At 44.6% G+C, this 22,015-nt stretch overlaps 1 long non-coding RNA gene across 1 annotated transcript in view; it reads right to left on the reverse strand.

Moving 5' to 3' along the window:
* Positions 1 to 9,224: 9,224 nt before the first annotated feature.
* The window catches only part of LOC145723775 (uncharacterized), a 29,137-nt gene continuing 16,346 nt past the window's right edge, over positions 9,225 to 22,015 (reverse strand). The window contains exon 3 of the long non-coding RNA XR_014149040.1: positions 9,225 to 10,084. This is a non-coding gene — a long non-coding RNA (uncharacterized LOC145723775). The remainder of the gene's footprint in view (positions 10,085 to 22,015) is intronic.

The following is a 22,015-nucleotide window of genomic DNA, read 5'->3' on the forward strand; positions in this document are numbered from 1 at the left end:
ACTGCTTTCTAGTTTCTGGACTCACGACACGGCTCCTGGCATCGAGGGGGCATCGACAATGCAGCTAAGATTCGGTTAGAGGGCTGAACGAATGAGCACCTTGTGGGCATGAGGTTAATTTCATAGAAGGCCACGGTCATCTGAATTCCATCTTAAACAGGAAATAAAGCAAGGTGTGGCTTGGCAGGGGCTAGGTAAGACCTGGGGCCAACTGATAAATGTTCAGTTACAGCGTGGAAACCGTCACAGGTGATGACATAAATCATCGTGCCATCTGTACGATGTTTTTATCAGTTGTATGGACGTGGGCTCTGCAGCCAGACCTGTTGGGTTCCGATCCAGGTTCACCATTTACGAGTTGCAAGTTGATTAAAGGTTCTGTGCCCTCAACATTCTCATTTGTAAAATGGGAAATGTAATAAGACTTCCTTCGCAAGTCAGCTGTGAAGATGAGATGAATTAATACAGAAAGAGGATTTAGAAGGGGGTCTGGTCCATGCCAAGTGCCCATTAAATATCCTCCCTTCCTTTCCCCCAGTACATCTTCTTTTTTATTTTTTAACAAAAGACGAGATTTTATTTGTGAAAATATAAATTACAAAGAATATTATATATATATATATATATGAATATATGAAATAACCAGTTGATAAGTGAAACGTTTACACATAGATAATAAACTCTTGGGTTTTTTTTTTGTAACAAAACTACTTGATTTTAATTTTATCTACTGGTAAAGTGTCTGGCATAGTAAATAGTCAAAAAACGTTTTGCATCTTGTCACATCTGATCATTACAATAGCCTTGTCAGGTGAATAGAGTCATTAGCTCCATTTTATGGTAGAGAAAATTAAGACCCTTTGGAGACTTAAGTGATTTGTTCAAGGCTATGCAACAATTAAGTGACAGAAGAGGCACCTAAAAAGTTTTCTAAAACTTCAACTTATCTGCTCTTTTAGCTAAACTAAGATAAAGCCTCAACTGAGATCCAGATTCAATGGAAAGTCTGTGCGTTCAAATACACTAATGTGGCTGTGATGAGCTTTAAACGTGACTCCATTTGACACAAAGTAACCAGGTGTATAGTTTTAGGAAGATATTTTCTTTTAGTCGCACTTATGAGACCTTCACAAATAGGCCTCACTTGTATTAACTGGTACATGACATATAAAGACAATTCAAGATGGAAGAAAATGTAGATATACAATATATAAACGAGATACCAGCATAACACAGTGGAAAATATGCTCAAGATCTGGGATCCTTGTCTATCTGTAACAGCAACTACAGCTAAACGTGTGATAAGGAGGCAAGGTATTTAATTTTTCTGTTCTGGGGCTCAAAATTTTCTCATGTGGGGTGCCTGGGTGGCTCAGTTGGTTAAACGACTGCCTTCAGCTCAGGTCATGATCCCAGAGTCCTCGGATCGAGTCCCGCATCGGGCTCCTTGCTCGGCAGGGAGTCTGCTTCTTCCTCTGACCCTACCCCCTCTTATGCTCTCTCTCTCTCTCTCTCTCAAATGACTGCCTTCAGCTCAGGTCATGACCCCAGGGTTCTGGGATCAAGCCCCACATCAGGCTCTCTGCTCGGTGGGGAGCCTGCTTCTCCTCCCTCTGCCTACTTGTGATCTGTCTGTCAAATAAATAAAAAATCTTTAAAAAAAAAAATTTTCTCATGTGATAGAGTTGCACTAATAATCTCTCTTGTCCTTTCTGACTTAAAATTACATGCTCAAGAATGACTTTTCTTTTTCTTTTTAAGACTGATTTCTCTCATTAAAATGACTAATTGCTGGGTTTTTGAAAATAAGAACTTCTGGTGCATTTTAATATTGATTTAACTCCCCCAGTACATCTTCTTGAGCATTTGCTACTTTGATTGCTCTCGGCCCCTCTGGATGGAGGTTAACCCAGAGAGGCAGAATTGAGTGGCTTAGAGCATGACCTCAGAACACACAGACTTTTACATAAGGGTTGTACTCAGATGGGCTCAGGCTCACATTCCTGCTCTTCCAGGCGTGTGACTGGGCAAAGTCACTTCCCCTCTCTATGACTTGGTTTCCTCATAGATACAACCTCAATAACAACACGTCATCATAGGAACTTTGTGGGAACCGAATGAGCTGCTGGGACCTGCTTGGCTCAGGCATTTCTCAATAATGGTAACTATTTGTATTAACATCCCATCTCAACGATAAGAAACTGAGAAGCAGAAAGCTTAGGCACCAAACAGCCAAAGATGCAGAATCCTCTGTTCCTTCCATGAGAATGGAGTCTCCCGAAGTATGTTATGCCAGCCACAGGAAGGATACAGAATAACAGGAAGGGGTGTATGGACAAATTATGTATTACTTTTGATAGTCAGTGTATTCATTTTCAGTTTCTTTCTATCCCTGGCAAGCAAATCAGTCTTCCATTGATACAGTGACATGAAGTTTCTGTTTTATATAAATGTAGTTAAGTCTAAGTAGTGGATTGCTTTAAAGAAAAATATGAAGTGAATACTAGACAAGCCGGGGCCAGATATGGCGCAAATGGCAAAGTTCCTATGTGGACAGCTGTGTGGGAGACATGCTGTACTAGACCACATCTGGTGACTAAAACAACCCAGCAGGACGGTGGGGGCCCTCTTCAAGGACTGCAGGCAGTGATGGGCTGTGTGATTCACCCTGCGTTCTTTATTAGTGAGCCCTTCCTTTCTCTGAGTCCACGCTGACCTAGTCCTTCACAGATTTCCTAACGATGAATTAGAACCATGTTATCTACTGTCTCAGGCTCCAATTTGGAGCCCTTCCTAATTTCCCATTTTATGTCATTAACTGGGTTTGTGTGTGTGTGTGTGAGAGAGAGAGAGACAGAGCAAGATCCTTGTGAACAAAGGTCATACTTTCCCCACTCACACTACCTACTTCAGTAATAGACACACAGGAGTGGCTCAGTCATGAGAATTTACCATGTGTTTTGTGCATACATGATTGTTCAATGCTCCCAAGAGCTTGGTAGGGTAAATATAATTCCATGCCAATTTTTACCAATGGGAAAGAATTTGAGGCATATAGAGGTGACATGGGCCCACATAGAAGCAGTTGAAACTACAAGTTGAACCCAGGTAGCCTGAATGTCAAGCCTAGAGCTTTAACTATTACACCACATTGCATCCACTTTAAAAGATGCCTTGGATGGATGGATGAATGGACGGAAGGAAGGAAGGAAAGAACAGGGGAAGCATAAAGAGGCAACAAGACCATCTTTGAGCTACCTATAAAAGTTCCATGGTTGGGGTGCTCTTATGGGCTCAGCATTGGGCAGACGTTATCTTTAATCCTCATATAAAATCTCTGCTCAGAAAAAAAATAACTCGGAGATGTAGTAGAGGTTTGCTCTTAAGACATTTGCTATTTTGGGGGCGCCTGGGTGGCTCAGTCGTTAAGCGTCTGCCTTCGGCTCAGGTCATGATCCCAGGGTCCTGGGATCGAGCCCCGCATTGGGCTCCCTGCTCTGCGGGAAGCGTGCTTCTCCCTCTCCCACTCCCGCTGCTTGTGTTCCCTCTCTCGCTGTGTCTCTCTCTGTCAACTAAATAAAATCTTTAAAAAAAAAAAAAAAGACATTTGCTATTTAGACCAAAGACTCTAAAGTCAGACAAACTAGGGTTCCAACCTAGGATCTGCCATTAAAAGCTGAGCTGCCTAGGTCTCAGCTTCCCCATCTATAATGGGGATACTGATATCTACTCCATAGGGGTCCTAGAAGGATCGAATGAGACCATGTGTCCCCTGCGCCTGCTTTATGGCATTTTCTCCATGGGTGGTCAGCATCATTATTGCTTTGCCATTGTTGCTATCATTATTCATACACCCTGTAAATCTTAGAACCAGACTATCAGTCCAGGTCCATTTTAAGAGGATGAGGAGGTTGTGAGTTAACATTGGGCTAGAACATCAGGGAGAGTCGATGGCAGAATAATGGCTCCCTTTCGGAGGTCGCTCTCCTAACCCGTGAGCCTGGGCATCAGTGACCCTGAATGGCAAGAGGAATTGAGGTTGAGGATAGATGCGAGCTTGCTTGTCGGCTGATTTTAAAGCAGGGAGATGATCTTGGATTATCCAGGTGGGCTCAAGATCATCTTGAGGTCCTCCAAGGGTCCTTAGAAGAGGGAGAGGGGGCAGGAGAGCAGGTGGGAGAACCCTAACTGTAGAAGAAAGGCACAAGGAGCTCCAAGGCTGCGGTCTTGGAAGATGGGGAAGGGGCCACAAGCCAAAGAATTGGAAAAGCCCAGGCAATGGATTCTCCCCTAGAACCTCCAGAAGGAAGGCAGCCCTGCCAACACCTTGATTTTAGCCCGATGGGGCCTGTGTTGGTCGCCTGACCTCCGGAGCTGGAAGGTACGTTGTTATTGTTTAAGGCATTCATTTGGAGATACTGTGTTAACAGCAGCCCTGGGACACTCCGACAGCAAGGAAAGATTCTGACTCTGGCCCCGGATTTATAAGGAAATCAGGGCTCTTAACAACTTGCCTCCTGGAGGTATCTTTGCTTCACTTGCCCTCTAGAGAATAAAACTAGACACACCTGGGCTTCTGCTTCTCCACCTCTCCCTCTTGGGGGGACCCCTGTGCTCACCCAGGGGGTCTATGCAGCCTGCTGGAGGGAGCGGGCTTCCGGCTGGTCAGACAGACGAGTGGCGGGTCCGAGCCCCCAGAAGCTTCCACGGAGAGCAGATGGAAGCCCTTCCCCACGGAGTGGAGGGTGCTGTCGTTGTATGCAGCCAGGAAACGGCTTTCTAGACTCCAAGTTTCATGGCTCAGAGGAGGAGTGATTGCTGTTATTTCCTTCAGGGGAGAGCTCTGCTTAAAACAGGAAATGAGCGGCGGGCCATTTGCAGCCCACAGACATCAGGGCACCAGGGTTTCTCCTTTTCCTTTGCAAATCGGACTGGGCTCCTGGAGGGCAGGAGAGGCTGATGCTCAGACCCCACCCGTCTATGAAGGGATCTTCCCTCACCTTTCTTCTGTTCCTCTCTCATTATTTAAATGGCAGCATCATCTACATACAATGATCTCGTGTTTAGTTCTGAGTTTAGTTCTGAGTTTGGCACCCCTGTAATTACCATCCACCCAAAACAAATTAGGGAATAGCTTTATTATCCCCTGTTCTAGGCAATACCAAGCACAGCCCTCCCCCGCCCCGCCCCCACGAGGCAACTACTGATCTGTTTCCAGTCATTAGATTCATTTTTTTTCCTAGGATTTCATCTAAATGGCAGCATATAGCATTGCTTCTTTGGGTCTGCTTTCTTCCACTTTGCATAATTCTGAGATTCTTCCAAGTTGGGTCTACCCGTAGCTCATTTCGTTTTCTTACTGAATAGTATTCCATGTAGGGATTTACCTAATTTTAAAAAATCTTTTTTGTTGTTAATGCCATTTGGGTTGTTTCCAGTTTGTGGCTGTTATGAATAAAGGTGCTGTGTACATTCATGTATAAGTCTTTGTATGGACATTTGTTTTCATTTCTCCCAGGTAATACCTGGAGTAGAATTCTCCCCTTGGGGAATTACAGAACTGAACCCTGGTAAAGGCTTGGGTTGCTCCCCCCTGTACCAACAGTGACTGTCTTTCTTCTTTTTCGTTCTCTTTTGGTCTGTTCTAATGTGTGTGAAATTGTTTTGTTGTGGTTTTAAATTAAATTTCCCTGTTGATTAATGATGTCAAACACCTTTTCATGTACTCATTGGCCATTCCTAACATCTTTTGTGAACTGAGTCTTTTGCCCATTAAAAAAAAAAAATGTGTGTTTATGTTTTTATTTTTTTTTAAAGATTTTATTTATTTATTTGTCAGAGAAAGAGCAAGCACAAGCAGGGGGAGCAGCAGAGGGAGAAGCAGGCTCCCCGCTGAGCAAGGAGCCCGATACGGAACTCGATCCCAGGACTCTGGGATCATGACCTGAGCCGAAAGCGGATGCTTAGCCGACTGAGCCACCCAGGGTTCCCTGTGTGTATGTTTTTATTATTTTTGAGGGGTTCTTTGTAGATTCTGCATACAACTTCTTTATCACATATATGGATTGCAAAATTTTTTCCCAATCTGTAGCTTGTCCATTTTCTTAATAGTATCTTTGGATGAGCAGAACTTTAAAATGTTAATGTTGTCCAGTTTACTTATTTTATGCTTAGTACTTTTTGTGTCCTGAGAAATCTTTGTCTAATCTGAGTTTACAAAGATATCCTTCTATGTTTTCTAGAAGATTTCTAGTTCCAGCTTTTACATTCGGTTCTCTGATCCATCTCAGATTTATTTTTGGGTCTGGAGTTAGTGTGGAAGAATGGACCGATCTATTCCATGGCCAGTGTTGTAGAGACAGTAGGGTGAGTGTCTAAGCTCAGGATCTGGTGCAGGAGTTGGCAAATCTTTTCTTTACACAGAGTCAGGCCAGGTAGTGAATATTTTCAGCTTTACAGGCCATGTAGTTCCTGATGCAACTTCTCAACTTTGCCTTTATGGTTGCAAAGCAGCCATAGACTACATGTAAACACAAGGGCATGGCTGGGTACCCACAAAAGTATTCACACACAGTGAAACTTGAATTTCATATAATTTTTACGTTTCACAAAATAGTACTCTTCTTTTGAGTTCTTAAACCAGTTAAAAATGTAAAAAATCATTTTTAGCTCGTGGGCTATACAAAAACAGACAGCAGCCGGATCTGACCTACAGCCTCAAGCCGTAGTTTATCAAATCCTGGGCCACTCAGTAAGGCAAGCATTCAACAAACAGAAGGACACGCTGTGATAGCAGCATGAAAGTAAAGATCCGTGTTCTGTGGGAGAATGAATGAGAGGCAGTGGATAATCTACTTTGGATGAGATCAAAAGGAATTATAGCTAACCCACAATGAAACACCACTTCACACCCATTAGGATGGCTGTTATTAAAAAGAAAGAAAAGAAAAGAAAAGGAAATAACAAGTGTTGGTGAAGATGTTGAGAAATTGAAATGTCTGTGCATTGCTGGTGGGGATGTAAAATGGTGCCGCCACCATGGAAAAAGGTAGAAAGTTAAACATAGAATTAACATATGATTCAGCAATTCCTCTTCTAGGTATCGACCCAAGGACTCAGACAGATGCTTGTACATGAATACTTGAAACAGCACTATTCGTAAGAGCCCAAAGGTGGAAGCAAACCAAATGTCCATCAACAGATGAATAGCCACACAATGGAATATTATTCAGGCATAAAAGGGAAAAAGGATGAAATCTGATTCACGCTACCATGTGGACGAACCTTGAAAACATTATGCTAAGTGAAATAGGCCAGATACAAAAGGACAAATATTGTATGATTCCATTTATATAAAGTACCTGGAATGAGCAAACTCATAGAGACGGTGTAATAGAGGTTACCAGAGGCTCGGAGGAGGAAGGAATGGGGAGTTATCTAACAGAGACAAGTGTTTGGGATGATAAAATTTTGGAAATAACTGGTAGTTCCAATGCACAACATTGAAAATACACTGAATGCCACTGGACTGCACACTTAATAATGGTTCAAATGGTAAAATTTTATGTTATATATATTTTACCAAAATAAAAATATCTTTTTAAAAACTTAAAAAGGAATTTTAACTAAAGGTCTTACTATGAGTCTGTCGGGCATCACATACTAATTCATTTAATCTTTATAACACCATGAGGGAGGTCCTGGTATTATCATGATACCCATTTTATAGATGAGAAAACTGAGACGCTAAGAGTTTTGGCACTTGCCCAAAATTGCCTTGCTAGCGAATTGCAGAACCAGGATTCAGACCCCAGCAGTCTGGCTGTAAGGTCTGTACTTTGAATTACCACCCTACACATGCCTCAAAGAGCTATGATTCTCAACCTTGGCTGAGCTCTGGAGTTTCCTGAGGAGCACGTTTGAATCCCCAGGTCCAGGCAGCAATGGAGCCTCTGAGGGTTGGACAAGGCATCAGTAGCCGTAAGAGTTACCCAGCTGTTTCCACGGTGCGGCCAAGGTTGAGAATAACTGCTGTAAAGGGCAAGCTTCTCTTAGGAGACAACATTGCAGCCGGAATGAGCAGCAGTCAGCTGGGGTGGGGGCAGGGGGCAGAAGGAACATTTCAGGCCATATATTTTACTAGTTATGTATTTTTATTGAACCACGTTGGTCTTTTTCCTCTGTAAGGACAATGACAATACATCTTATAGGAATGGCAGCTCATATTTGTGGAGCAATGATGCCGCCAAGCATGAGACTAAATGCTTCTCATACATCATCTCCATTCATGTTCGTGATAATCATAGGAAGTAAGCTCCATCATCCCCATTTCGCAGACCACCTGTGGCCAGTCCCCTCTGTCATCCCCGCCCCTTCGTAGATGCAGACCCGTGGTGCTCCTTCTAACACCCCAATCACCTGGAGAGAGCTCCGAGAAAGAGTCTCAGGAATGCCTCTGCAGAATCTCACTCCAGGGCAAAGAGGAAGCCTGAAGCCAGGAGCATCGTGTTGGAGAAATGCAATGTACTGTCAGCTAGAACCCAACAAGTGGATTTTTTTTTTTAAGATTTTATTTATTTATTTATTTGAGACAGAGAGAATGAGAGAGAGAGAGCACATGAGAGGGGGGAGGATCAGAGGCAGAAGCAGGCTCCCTGCCAAGCAGGGAGCCCGATGCGGGACTCGATCCAGGGACTCCAGGATCATGACCTGAGCCAAAGGCAGTCGCTTAACCAACTGAGCCACCCAGGCGCCCCCAACAAGTGGATTTACAAGACCCCTAGTCTAGGGAGAAGATGTGTGTGTGTGTGTGTGTCTAGGTCTAGATCGTGTGGATTATGTCTACCACCAAGAGCAGATCCAAATGGGAAGAGGGAGCACCCCAGGGGAACACAACACAGAGGAGTCCCATGACGTTTCCCCCAATACTGATAGCCCGAGACCATGTTTTGCTTATTCGTCACTCTGACTCTAGAACGGTGTCCGGCAGACAAGGCTGTTGCCCATTAAAATTTGTGGACCAAATGGATACATGCAGAGGGGTTGGGTGACTCTGCAGTAACAGCTCTTGAACCAAGATCCCTGGCTGAACTTGATGAAGGGAGGAAGGAAGGCATGTTCCAAAAGGAAGGAAAAGAAAACTTCATGTTCCAAGTTCAAATTAAGCTTTTCTATTATTCTTTGTCACCCGTAACTGATAAGGAAACTGAGATTCAGAGAAGTTTCATGATTTTGTCAATGATCATGCAGCTAGAAAGTACCAGAACCTGGATTTGAACTTGGGCCTCCAGACTTCTCTCCAAGAGCTCTTTCTACTGCACATGAGCAAACAGACAACACGGAGGAAGAGAGAGATCTGTACTTCACTGCAGCACAAGGACCCTAACCATCACCGCCAAGGACAAAAATCATAATAAGAACAGCATTAGGTAACAATTTATTAAGAGCCTGCTATGGGCCAGATATGAGTCTGTATATTTGAAATGTATTATCTCAAGAGATCTTCACTGACAAACCTATGGAATGGATTCTATGATCATCCTTATTTTATAGTTGCAGAAACAAGGTCCAGAAGCATGAAAGAGCCTCAGTTTACACAGCTACTAAAAGAGGCAGAGCAGAAGTTTGACCTCAGGAGTATTGGACTCCACCGTGGGGCCACTGTCCCTCTGGCCTGGCAGTCAGTTTGGTCCCGGCATCAGGCAACTGGCCTTTGGCTGTCACCGAGTCGATAATAATAGTAATTATGACCTCTTGGGGGCTTGTAACATGTCTGTTTTAAGAGAATTTTCAGTCTTTTGACAAAATGTTCTGTTTTTGTGTTTTGATGTGATGTCTCCACGTGGGGAGAGCTCAGCTCCTGAAACTCCTGGCCTTTCTCTCCCTTTATGCTCTCCACTCCAGGGGGAGGAGGAGTGATTTATCTGGCAGGAGAATTTGGGAAGAATAGAGCCATCCTCTGCTCCTGTGTCCTTATGGAGGAGGGAGTTGTCCTTGAAGCTCACATTCTCCAGCGCCGGAACTGGAGGGGTCCATTCATCCTGGGGTCAGCATTGGGAAGCCTCTGGCCTAGAGATAGCTGGACCTATTAACAATAAAGACAACATTTTGGCTCCCATCTGTGCTATCGACAATATCCCTCCAAAATTCATATGTTGAAACCTAGTCCCCATTTTGTTGTATTAGGAGGTGGGGCCTTTGGGGAGTAATGAGGTCGCAAAGATGGAATCCCCATGAATGGAATTAAAGTCCTTATGAAAAAGACCCAGAGAGCTCCCTTGCCCCTCCCACCAGGTGAGGACCCTCTGAGAAGTCAGCAACCTGGGAGGGGCCCTCTCCTGATGGTCCTGGCACCTGATCTCCCACTGCCAGTCTCCAGAACCAAGAGAAGGAAATTTCTATGGTTTATAGGCCACCCCATCTATGGTATTTTTGTCATAGCAGTCCCAATGGGCTAAGACAACTTGATTATCTTTTTGTCTTATTTCTCAATTGGTTAAGAACTCTGACAGGAAAGGCACCATCTTTTGGACCTCCTCAAAGAGCCAACACAGGGAGGCTTCTTTGAGTGAGGTATAATGTCTGGTTTATAAGTGGGAGCAATAATTCAGCACTGGGGCGTGTTTCCTCTTTTCCATTCACTTATGTATCCCACTTTTACTTGCTAAGCATCTACTATGTGCCTGGCACTTCACTAGGTGCCCTTTAAGTAAGGATGAGCCACTGAACGTGGGAGCAAAGGGCCAAGTCAAGACTGAATGGAGTTCTCACTTCCAACCTTTCTCCAGGAGATTGAACAAGAAGAAGGTAGAGTAAATGTCAGTGGTTTTTGAAGAGTCTGACATCCATTTCCCATTCTTTGGGTTGTATCACCCTGGTTTTCCTTTGGGGGATTAGCTGCTTTATTGTGAGCCACCCCAATGGGACTGTCAATCAAGGCATCTTGCCCTCCTCTGGCCAAGAGATGAGTCCATGGTCAAGGTTAATCATCAAACTCTAGATGCAAGAATGGTGAATCTTCACCAGGGGGCAGAAAACACATTGCAGCCCCCCACCCCGCCATTCCAGAAGAGAGTCCTTGAGAAGTCTTTCTCCCTAGACACAGAGGACTGCTTTAGTTCTCCCTCCCTCCCTCCCTCCCTCCCTCTCTGCTTCTCTCTTTCGTGCTTAGTTCTCAATTCTCCCCTCTGTGAGTTTCTAAACATCAGCCCATTAAATTTTTTTCAGCATAAGTCAGCCAGAGTTGGTTGCCTTTGCAAGAGAAAATACCATCACGACTGTCGACACATGGACTGTAAGAATTAGAACTTTGTGTTCAACGCCTTGGGGAAATTGAGGTTAAGAGGAGACTTTCAAATTTAGGGTCAAGGAGGCTTTGTAGCTCGCTGATTAAGAGCATGGGCTCTTGAGTCAGCCTGTCCTGGATATAAAACCCGGCTCTGCGTTTGTTAGTTATCGACTGATGTGGGACACATTACCTAACATCCCAAGCCTCGGGTCCTCATCTGTGAATATAAGATAATAATAGCACCTAGCTGCCATGTCTGGCAAGGCGATGAAGTACATAATAACCTTTGGCTGTTATTTTAGTGATTATTCTTCAAGATTTCTTCTTAGAAGTCATACGAAACAGGAATGCAAATTTCAAAAAAGATGCTGAGCAGGAAGGCACTAAAGAAAGCCTTTCTCCAAAGAGGATGTTTATTTCAGAGAGACAAACAGGGGGACGTTCAACCAGCTGTCTTCCAGGAAACCGTCCACAACCCAGGGTGAGTTCTAAATTTTAAGTGACCAGCCAGTGTCACAGGATTGGAAAGAGAAGACAACAAACAAGCCTGATGTAAAAATCCAACCACAAACTGCATAAACTCTAGGGTCTCCAAGATTTCATGAGGATCCTGAATTTGGAGGTGTTTCCCATCTCCATTAGGAAAAGAATCAAAATCATCATCCATATTCTATCGGCAACTAACTAGGAACTTAGTAGTAAATATCAGAAACAAATACTCAGGCTCTCTAGGATGTTGGAAACAGGAAGATGTAAATGATTAATTCACCCTCAGGGGCTCAAGGTCTTTGCACTGAAAGTTTTTTCTGTTGCAAATGTTCTCCCCAACACCCCTGTCCACTCCCCTTGCCTTGTACACCTCAACCTTCCTATGTCAGTTCAAATGTCACCTCCTCCAAGAAGCCTTCCCAGTTCTCTCTAATGGAGCTGCACTCTCAGAGTGTTGTCTGCGTTTCCTTCCCACTAGTACCAAGTTTGTGATGAGATGTTTCTGTGATTGTCGGATCAGCAGCTTTCCCCAAGTAGACCACAATTCCAGGGGGGCAGATGTCTTATCTGTTCACGTCTGTAGAGCCGGGGAGATTGGTTCCAGACCCACAACAGGAAGTCTATCTTTTTTCATTTAATGACTTTGGTAAATTTCTATTAAATAGTATTCACTCAACAAGGACTTAAATCCTTAGCACGTGCTATCCAATAATGACCACCGTCATTAGTTCACTCAATTAGTTATTAATTAATTAATAATCTATAAGGGTTTGCAATCTGCCAGGCACTGACATGGGCAGTGAGGACATAGCCATGACAAAAGGGGGGGTAACCCCTCACAGAACTTGCACTGTAGTGGGAGGGGGTCATCAGTGAATACATACATAGACACATGTCCAAGGAGACCTAAGTGCTTTTGAGAAGAATAAGTAGGGAAGAGAAATAGGGAGACCTGGGGCCAGAGGATAGGGGCGGCGGGGGCAGGGGGAGTGTGCAGAATTTTAAGGAGAGATGCTGGGAAGGCCTCACTGAGCAGAGAGGGAACACAGCGTGGGGCATCTGGGAGAGGGGGCATCATTCCGGAAATAGAACAGCAGGGGCAGGGAACCTGCAGGGGCAGGTCGGTGGCTAGTGTGGCCAGAGTGGAGCACGCAGGGTAAAGAATGGTGGGTGAGTGAGGTGGTCCAAGGGAGCGGTAGGACTTGAGATTGGCTCTGAGATGGGGAGTCACTGAGGAGCTCTGTAAAGAGGTGTGGCATTTATAATTATTTCCAAATAATCCCGCTCTGGAGACTAAATGGAGGAGGGCACAGGGACCCGTAGCGGGGACGCTGGCTGGACCACGGCAGAGGAAGGACGTGGTGATGAGTTACTTCAGTCCCCTTAAGGGCACAGCCTCCTGAAGATGCTGATTGATGGCTTTAATGGGGAATGTGAGGGAGAAAGGGGGAGCCAGGTGTGATTGAGAAGTTTTGGCCTGAGCTACCCAAGGAATGGAGTCGCCCTGAGCAGAGGGGGGATGCCTATGACAAAGCAGGTTGGGGGGCAGTGGGGTGCTGGGCAGTGGAAAGTTTGGGAGCCAGGCTTTGGACATGGGACATATGAAAGTGTTTCTATGCAACTAAGTAGAGATGTTGACAAGACAGACACAGGCCTCGCCCCCTTCGTCCTGGCAAGGGAGAAACCAAGGCGCAACAAAGCCGAGGGATAACACGATGTATCAAAAAATGACAGGGGCCATGAGGGTACCGTGATGATGGTGAGCGGCACCTAGTCACAGGTGATCTGGGGTGGCCTTTAGAGAAGATGACATGAGAGCTAAGACCCACGACAGGAGACAGCAAAGCCAAGCCCCCGGAAGGAATGGGCTTAGAGAGTTTGAGGAACAGAAAGAAGGCCAGGGCGGCTGGGACAGAGTGAGCACCAGGGAGAACGGAAGGAATGAAGGGGGGGGTGTTACTCGTGGGGCTCCAGAAGCCTTCCTCACAGCCTGTGTCTTACTTCACCTGCAATGGGAAGCCAGTGGGAGGCTTTAAGGAAGAAGAATAGTGTCACCTGATTTCCATTTTTAAAAGAGTCACTTTGGAGTGTGGATCTGCCTGAGAGAGAGAGAGAGAAAGAGAGAGAGAGAGAGAGAAAAGTGTAGCAGCAGGGAAGCTGCTGTGGGTCTCTGATGGTCAGCCAGCCAAACTCTAGCATTGGCTTGAAAAGGTCGGTGGAAAGGGAGGAGATCAGAGAGATCTGGGACGTGTTATGGACCTAAGTCAACAAGATGCACAGATGGGGCAAGGGGCTCAGAGAAAGAAGAATCCAGGATGACGCTGACGTTGGTGTGAGTAGCTGGATCGAAGCTGCCATGGCTCAGCAGAGGAGATTCCAAGTCCTCTTTGGTCTCTGGGAGTATGAAACTGATAAGGAAGTAGGAACAGGGAGATGCATACTGGCTTTATTTTTAAATGTGAGTAAAATATCGGGCACAAGGCAAGTATCCAGCATGATGGATTTCCCAAAGTGATGTGTCCGGTCCTCGGTACCCTGAAGGTCCTCATGCCGCTCCTTGTCACCATTCCCTCCCACGGTGACCACCAGCCTCACCCCGCATGATAGATGCAGGTTTTTTGGCATTTTTAAACCTACGATTACGAGATAATAATCAGAGGTAAGCATGGGGCATTTGCTCATGTCCTTCTCAGAAAAACTCCTCATCTGTGTTTTCTTTTAGACCGAATAAGACTTTTTTGTCTTGTTTTGCTTTCTTTAGCTATTTGTGATTCTGAGGTTCGCTTGTTTGTCTTCTTCTCCTTCTTCCCGGGGCAAGGTGCTAACGTGGAATGTGGGTGAAGTTGCAGCAGCTGGCTGTCGCCTCCCGTGGGGACCTCTCTTCCTTACCTCTGGGGGTCGGGCCAGCAAACCACAAGACGGGGGCCAGCTGCAAGCCCCACTCCCACCCACCCTGGCCCCATCCCCTGTAGGGTTCATTTTCCCCGTCCAACCCCAGCAGATGGTTCGTCTTAAAGCATCGATGTCAGCCTTTACTTGTTGCACTGTTCATTTTCTTTTTTTTTTATTAAAGATTTTATTTATTTATTTGACAGAGAGATAGACAGAAGAGCACAAGCAGAGGGAGTGGCAGAGGGAGAGGGAGAAGCAGGCTCTGCACTGAGCAGGGAGCCCGATGCGGGACTCGATCCCAGGACCCTGGGATCATGACCTGAGCCGAAGGCAGACGCTTGACCATCTGAGCCACCCAGGCGCCCCACAGTATTCATTTTCATGTTTCCATGAACATACAGCCAACTTCCTTCGGTCCTGAAAATTAATTTCTTCTCTCTCCCTGTTTCTCTCTCTCTCCCCCTCCCTCCCTCTCCCAGTGATTATTTCTTTGGGAAATAGTTCCCCTCCCGCTCTGCCTCCGTAGACCTCCGAATCCCAGCAGAAGGACCAGGGCTGCTCTTAGGACTGCACAGACAGACAGATGGACAGGGGGGGAGGCCGGGCATGCTCGGCAGAACCACGGCTAGCAAGACCCACTCATACCTGCAGAACAAAAGGCCTGTCTTTTTCATCTGTTTTTACTTCTCAGGAGACCCTGGCCCCTAGAGAACTGTTTTCACCCCCTTGGCTCTGCACACAGGTTTTCTACATGATATTATATAGTAACCTTTGGGTCTCCCACATCCTGGTATGCTCTGGACTCTGTAGTCACATTTTCTCACACACACACACACACACACACACACACCCCAATCCGTACTAGCTGATGGCTGGCAGAAGAAAACAACTTAGAATGTGGCTTGTTCTCCTTGTTTCAAACCGCTTAATTGAGATATAATTTACACGCCATAAAACTCGCCCGTTTTAAGTGTTCTATTCGATGATTTTCAGTTTATTTACTGAGTTGTGCCTTAGCTGTTTCTCCTTGAAAAACAGGACGACGGGGTGGCCATTTTGACCCCACATGCTCCCTCCCTACTTTGAAAGGTGACATCTAAATAGGAAAGAGCAGATTCTGTACACACACACACACACACACACCCCAAAGTTGTTTTATTCATTATGCCGTTTACAACCTGCTTCCTGGGTTTTGAGTCTGAGCGGCTCAGGCCTGCTTCTTAGGAGCTATATTGGCGAGTTTCTGCCCTATCAAGAAGTTTCTTTCCTTTGGAGGGGTTTTCTGTTTGGTTTTTTGATTTAGTCTTTGGCTCCTTCCTTTATCTGCTGGGCTGGAGAGACCTGAATGAAAGGGATCTGTGCAGCCTGGCAAATGACACAGAAGTATATGGTATTCAGAGCCAGACGTAAAACGTTCATAGCATTCGGACTCTGGGGATTGGTAGAAAGGAAGATGGTTAGGAAGATGAAGAGGGCACAGAGGCCTAGAACTTGTTCCTGATATTAAAATGTTAATCTATAGTTTGGCTCTGACTTCTCAGAATCTCTGTTTCCTCATTTGAAGAATAGAAATTAAAATAACCACTTCAGAGAGGAAAAAATAAAACAAGATGAAACCAGAGAGGGATACAAACCGTAAGAGACTCTTAATCATAGGAAACAAACTGAGGGTTGCCGGAAGGAAGGGGTCGGAGGGATAGGGTAACTGAGGGATGGACATTAAAGAGGGCATGTGATGTAATGAGCACTCGGTATTATATGAGACTGATGAATCGTTGAACTCTAATATGTTAATCAATATATTAATTAGCATATAATTAATTGAATTTAAATAAAGAGGTAACATAAAATATAAAATAACCACTTCAGGAGATTTGCCCAAGGATCACATGAAATCATTTATGTGAAAACTCCTTAGAACACAATCAGTTCTTCTAAAAAATCTATAAATATTCGTTGAATACACATCTTAAAGAACTTCACTAATGCTATAAGAATTCTGTTTCTGTCCAAGTACGTTCATAAAAATGCCGTGGCTGCTGTCGGAAAAGTGTGTCCTAGTTCAACCATTCACTCAGCCAGTAAGTACGAAGGTCTGCTGGGTGCCGGGCGTTGGGGACTCTTAATAGTGGACAGCCAGGTGGAGTCAGGTGGAGAAACAGAAGTGCAACATATAGTCAAGCAAATAAATATCTAAGTACAAACTGTGCAAGGGCTGTGGGAGAAATTCTTCCGCTGTGTGTGTACATATATGTGTTCGAAAAGATTTTAAGAGAATGAAGATTTTGCTAGTAAATTTATGCCTACAGGCATAGAAAAATTTTCTGGAACAATCCATGAGAAATTGGTTATAAGTATTCCTTTTTGTGGTAGGAACCAGAAAAGTAGATAGGGGGATGCCTTCTACTTTTTATGCTCTAAGTGTCTATAAAATTTGAAGTCTCGAACTATACACATGTATTTTTCTTATTTATTTGCTTGCTTAAATATCAGTAGGCCTTCTCTTATCAATCGAGTGAGAGTCCATTTTGATTTTCTTCATTAGTCTTTTCTCTATTCAAAAATGAGACCTGTTCTTTAAAATGAATAAATGATTAACTGCTTAGAATATTTAACTTGCCAGGCCAAACCAATTAAATATTAAATATAATATTATTATACTTGAAAAGACAAAGGTCACTTACCAGAGTGCAAGAATTCATCAACCCACACCAAGGTGTTACCAGCCCACTCGTGCCCACAAAGTTTGCCCAGACAATAACATTTTTATTCAACAGATATTTATTGAGCGCCTACTGCATACCAGGTATTGTTCTGGGCACTTGTAGATAAAACAAGGCACTCGGGGAGTCGTAGCCTACATTCCAGTTGGAGGAAACAGACAAGAAATAAGCAAATCAAATATATAATATATATTATATGTAAGTATATAATAATAGAAGTGTTATAAAGAAAAAGTTAAGCAGGGCTGGGTGGCGAGGGGCTAGGGGAGATGGATCGTGCTTTCTGGTTATTATATAGAGTACATTTTGTGGTTGAGTTCAGCACAGAGAAGGGACAGGAGGCCTGTTGGAGGAGATGCCATGTCAGCAGTGACCTGGGTAAGGTGAAGGAGGAATGAGCCACGGCAGGCAAAGGAGGGAAGAATGTTCCCTGCCCAAGGGGCCAGTGAAGGCCCTAAAATGGGAGTCCCAGACACCAGTGAAGTTTAGGGGTGAGCACACAACAGGTATGCTATCCTATCCATTTGTCAGTAGTGTTCCAAACATTTCATAATTTAAAACTTATTTTTTAAAAAGTAAAAATTAAACACTGATAGCTTTATTATCTTTGTGTATATAGAACTCAATATGTCATTCCAGGCATTGCATTTCTTTTTGAGATATTTAATAAAAGGAATCAATGTGAACTATAAATACCAGAGAAATAGAGATATATCTTTTTTTTTTTTTTTAACATATCTTTATATTTCAAGGGGTGCGGGGCGGGCTAGTCAGAAGAGCATGCAGGCTCTTGATCTCAGGGTTGTGAGTTCAAGCCCTGAACTGGGTGTAGAGATTATTTAAAAACAAAATCTTAAAAAATAATAAACATAAACATATCTTTATATTTCCATACTTTTTTTTAAGATTTTATTTACTGATTTAAGAGAGAGAGAGAGCACCAGCAGGGGGAGGGGCAGAGGGAGAGGGAGAAGCAGGCTCCCTGCTGAGCATGGAGCCCGATGTGGGACTCGATCCCAGAACCCTGGGATCATGACCTGAGCCGAAGGCAGACGCTTAACCGACTGAGCCACCCAGGCGCCCCATATTGCAATACGTTTCTAAACTTCCTAGAGCCATATTCATTCACAGTGATTATAATACATTTTTTATCTATTGTCTTAACAGTATCTCATGAAATACACGTGTGTTTTCTTATTGTGGTACACATCCATTTTTATCCACTGAAGTTAAATTAGTAACTATCACTTCCAGACCATAAAGACAAGGATTCTGAGGCATGTTGTTTTCAGCCTGCTCTCAGATGTTTGCCAGTAGGAGGGGAACTGGGACAGGCAAGTGAAACCAGGTACTACTTAAAGTAAAATAACAAAACATAATAATGATGCTGGCGATGACAAGCCTCATCTGATGGCGCGCCTTGGAATGTTCTTCCCGCTTGGTTCTCACCTGTCAGAGGAGCTGGCTATCGAGTTCTCTCTGAGTCGTTTGATTTATTCTCTTTCCCCTTTCTTGCTCAGATTCTCAGTTCTAACTCCGTGAATTCTGATGAAAATAATGGCTCTGTTACCAGTCATTGTTACTCTAACTGGTTGAGCATGAAGTTAATCTTCTCCTCTCTCTTCAAACAGGGTTTCTGTGGGTAGGTTGTTCTAGAACACTGGTTCTCAACCACAGGGGATCCAGGCCCACCCACCCCATCCAGGGGACACTTGGCAGCGTTGGGAGACACTTTTGCTTGTCACAACGGTGCTGCTGGCGTCCAGCAGGTGGAGGCCAGGGATGGTAAACAGGACAGCCCCCTTGTGACCAAGAAAGATGCAGCCCAAAATGTCAGTGGTGCTGACGATAAGAGCCTCGGATCTCCAGAAATTGGAAAGGACAAAGAAGTGAGACAATGAATGGATGGAGGGCACCGTTGTCTTCCGATGCCCATGCGGTATTTCCCACCTCAGAAACAACACAGCCACTTTTGTCTTAGTTGATGCTGCTTCTCTTCCACTGATTATTCCCGATTTTCCCTGAAGACCTGGGTGTGGGATGTAAGCTCACATTAGACCCAAGCACAAGATGACAAAGTGAAAAATGGAGGCAAATTCAAACATGGGCCATAACTACTAGAGGACTCTTTCTGCTCTAAGCCTGTCGGAAAAAGTCTTCAGATCCTTGGTTTCATTCAATCAACAATAGGTTCATCTGCATATGGCATTCAGCAGCAAAGTAAACTTTTTTTTCTGAGTCTTTTGTTTCCAAATCAAAGGGAAACAAAGAATATCCCAGCTCCATTCAGGCACTTTCAATGACTCTCAAATAAACGTGGGAGCAATAGTTGAGCCATTTAAAATGTACAGTGATGAGAAAGCATACTTATTAACCTTGTAAACATTCTATAAAGGTACAAGGGAACCTTCATAAAGAATACCCAAGTGTCCTTTGAATATAACAGCCCCTTTGTACTTTGAAATGTTCGTATGTCTCCAAAATGGAATTGAGCAGAACAGACTGGAAGAAGGCAATCTTCAAGTCTTCTAGAAATAGTGCCATTAACACATTATTTTTCAGTTTCTTAACGCTCGGAAGATTAAGTTTTCTCACCCCAAGATCAGCTCCACTTACAAAAAAGCCCTTTGGACCCATGTTTAACCAACCATCAGAAGGGATTCAAAGGCAGGCTAATTGAACAAGGGGTTTTTGAAACTCTATAATGATAACCCAGGATTTTTCTTGAAAACATCCAACAGCGGCCGCTTGGCAGGAAGCAGAAATTAGACGAGAGAACTGATGGAAACCTGTCCTCCACACTGGAAAAAACAACAACAAAACCCCAAAAAACTGACAGTAAGAAACAGTGAGGTTTGAAATCCCCGCTTGTTCCATCATTCCTCGTTCACATCACCTCCAGCCTCCAGCCTTACAGCATGGCATCTTCTAGGGCTTCTGAGCCACCACCTCCTTCACGGACACCTGCGCGATTCACCTTTCAGGGGACAGGAAACCCGCTCTATCTGGTCATCCTGTCCCTCCCTTCTGTGTCCCCGCCACCCTGGGTTCTGTCTGCGTGTTTTGCAATCCCCTCCTCTGCTCCAAAGGCTAACGAAGTCCGTCTCCAGGAAGGGGACTCAGCCAAAAGCGTTCACCGCTTAACCGTATTTATCCCTTTCTTAGCCTTTTACCCGCTGGCTTCAGAATTTCTCCGGAACAGGCCAGCCATGGCCGACCTCCCTCGAATATCAAGTTCCGAAGGGGCAAGCTGGAGAGCCACACAGGGGAAGAGTTCATGGGGAGCCCAGTGGGATGTTTTCTGTCTAAATCCTTGGGCCTCCCTCCAGCCTCCCAAGGCAAGTGGCAGGAAATTAACAGCCATAATCAAATGAGCTCAGCCAGCCTTGAGCCTTTTTTGGTAAGGGGGATCAAGGGGGGGCGGGATACAGGCATTCTGCCCAGGAGAACCTAGAGAGAGAGAAAGCCTCTCTGCTCAAATCTCTGAAGTTTGTTGCCAGTGAGTCACTACCTACCTGACCAAAAAAAAAAGTTGTCTAACTGGTTTGGCTGTTTCAGACTGAGAGAAGTAAACAGAACCTTAGTCTGACTTGGACATTATTTTCAAGTCAATATTTGTCATTTCAGGGCTGTTCCGCGGTGGGCCTTGAATCGGATAGATGGACACACACAGTCCTAGATGAGCCGACTGCCTAGCAACCGGCCAGCAGAGGCTACACCTCCACCGGGCTGTCCTCCGGGTGTTCGCCGGGAGGGGTTGGGAGGGAGGATTTGGTAACACTGAGTCAGGACTTTTGCAGTTCTCTTGTCAGACTGCAGCTGAATTGAGAAATGTTCTTCCTTTGCCCTCTGGGCTCCTCCAGTCGGCCGGGATTTCTGCCGATCCCTGCACATTTCAGTGAATTCGACACGCGGGCGTTCTCTCTCTCTTCATTCAGGAAGTGGCCAGCCGAGCCCCGAGATTCTTTCTGCTCCGATGATATAAACAAATTGCAGAGGAAGTCAAGTCAAACTTTCCCTTGCTTCTTTTGTTCTCTGACTAGCAATTCGGAAAGCAAAGCCAACTTTTTCTTTTTGGATGCCTTTGAAAGATTGCTCTTAACTGGCAAGGCAGAAACCCTCATGGGTTGTTTTGTTTTGTTTTGTTTTGTTTTTTGTTCTAAACAAAGATCCTCCTAAACTTATTTTGTTAAAAAAAAAAAAAATCAGAAATTTCCTAGAAGTTTCTTTGAAGGCGGTTTTTTTCTCTTTTTTTGAGCCTTTCCAATCCAATTGCTCCCTTCAGAGCGCACAGCTCCCTAATTGTTGTTCTTCCCTTCAAATTTCAACCAGGAGAGCAATCATGAGCTTTGCATGGACAATGGCTAGACCTGAATGAGGCTTCTGGTGCCCTCATTCAGGGCCAAGGAAAGCTAACAGTCATGATTCAATAAAGGTGCCAGTCCAAGGCATGCCCCAGACAGAAAGGAGACAACTTATCTGTTGAATCTACAGATACTGCTTGAAAAATCACACATAATTAATCCCTTCTCTTAGTGGAGGCTATTTGAAGCTTTATCACCAGTCTGTAAGATTTCATCTCCACGTTTCACGGACGGCTCTGAGAGGGAACGTTTTCAAACCA

Source organism: Leptonychotes weddellii, chromosome 10 (assembly GCF_054177405.1).
Source record: "Leptonychotes weddellii isolate Sample4059 chromosome 10, ASM5417740v2, whole genome shotgun sequence".
Taxonomy (NCBI): Eukaryota; Metazoa; Chordata; class Mammalia; order Carnivora; family Phocidae; genus Leptonychotes; species Leptonychotes weddellii.